Here is a 1,937-nt window from a genome sequence, read left to right as displayed (position 1 = left end):
AAATGCTCATCATCACTGGCCATCAGAGAAATGCAAATCAAAACCACAATGAGATACCATCTCACACCAGTTAGAATGGCCATCATTAAAAAGTCAGGAAACAACAGGTGCTGGAGAGGATGTGGAAATATGGGAATGCTTTTACACTGTTGGTGGGACTGTAAACTAGTTCAACCATTGTGGAAGACAGTGTGGCGATTCCTCAAGGATCTCGAACTAGAAATACCATTTGACCCAGCCATCCCATTACTGGGTATACACCCAAAGGATTATAAATCATGCTGCTATAAAGACACATGCACACGTGTGTTTACTGCGGCACTATTCACAATAGCAAAGACTTGGAACCAACCCAAATGCCCATCAGTGATAGACTGGATTAAGAAAATGTGGCACATATACATCATGGAATACTATGCAGCCATAAAAAAGGATTAGTTCATGCCCTTTGTAGGGACATGAATGAAGCTGGAAACCATCATTCTCAGCAAACTATCGCAAGGACAAAAAACCAAACACCACATGTTCTCACTCATAGGTGGGAACTGAACAATGAGAACACTTGGACACAGGAAGCAGAACATCACACACCGGGGCCTGTCGTGGGGTGGGGGGAGTGGACAGGGATAGCATTAGGAGAAATACCTAATGTAAATGACGAGTTAATGGGTGCAGCACACCAACATGGCACATGTATACATATGTAACAAACCTGCACGTTGTGCACATGTACCCTAGAAGTTAGAGTATAATAATAAAAAAATTTTTGGCACCTCACAGAAGGTGAACAGAGTAGCTACCTGTGGAGAAACTTTAACTTTTTATTGGTAGCTCTCTGCTTAGGAACAAAAAGGAAGCAGTTTCTTGCATGACTCATGTTTCACCTTATTTTTTTTTTCTTTTGTCAGAGTGAAATTCGGGTCCCGAGTTTTGATTGGCCTTTCACAATTCCTAAGGCTCTGTGTATGTGTGTATATGCTACATAGGCCTGTATGGATTAGAAATTGTATGTGTGTGGCAGGCAGCAGGTTCCCTGCCGCTGGCACCCGAGAAGTCTGTCCAGGACTCTGGTGGACACCCCTGGCTCCGTTGGCCACTGAAGCAAGCCAATGGGAGATCACATGCAAAGCCTGCTGGCCAGACTAGAAACGAACAAAGCTAACACACTGTCACTACATGCGTCAGGCTTCCAGACAGGGCAGGGCATTCTCAACACAGGCGGAAAGTCCAGCCTGAGCTGAGGGTTGCTGGAGAGGTGCAGCCACATGAGATAACTTGTCTCACGCCGTTGTGTTCAGGTCCCTTCCGTGGCCTTCCTCAATTGGGAGCCCTTATCTGTGGGCCAGAAAGACAGGACAGCGCTGGCAAGGCCACTTCCAAAGTCTCAGTGCCACGGCTGTCCCACGCCCCCAGCACACGTTCCACATTCTTCTTTGGGACCTTTTCATAAGCTGACTCAGATTACAGTCAAGCTAGGAGCCCTGGGGCCCCATTAGGCGACTCTGCACCTCTTTGTTCTGGAACATTACATCTTAACGTTTAGCTCTTAGAATCTGGCCCTTTCCTGAAGTTTGGGGGGCACCTTATTCACTTAACTTCCAGGTATTCACACTGTCTCCTTCTGAAACGAAGGGAAGTGTTTTAACTGCCCACTGCGAATCAGAATGAGATGCCATCTGCTGTCCATCACTCCGCACAGCCAGCCACTTCCAACATGGACATACTATTCATTTATCAATACCACAAAGCTCGTTCTCTGAGCCAGTCACTCTTGCCTCGACCGAGCTGCTGGCAGCTCTGGGGAAGGCAAGACCAAATGGCACTGGAGAAGGGGCCACGTCTTCTCACAGGGTGGGGCGGGCCTGGTGCACCCTCCCGGAGAGCACTGGAGAAGAGGGCTGCAGTTTCTCACAGGGTAGGCAGCTCTGGTGCCACCC

The sequence above is a fragment of the Symphalangus syndactylus genome, chromosome 11, assembly GCF_028878055.3.
Source record: "Symphalangus syndactylus isolate Jambi chromosome 11, NHGRI_mSymSyn1-v2.1_pri, whole genome shotgun sequence".
Taxonomy (NCBI): Eukaryota; Metazoa; Chordata; class Mammalia; order Primates; family Hylobatidae; genus Symphalangus; species Symphalangus syndactylus.
The sequence above is the reverse complement of the archived record's forward strand: the minus strand, read 5'-3'. Positions refer to the sequence as shown.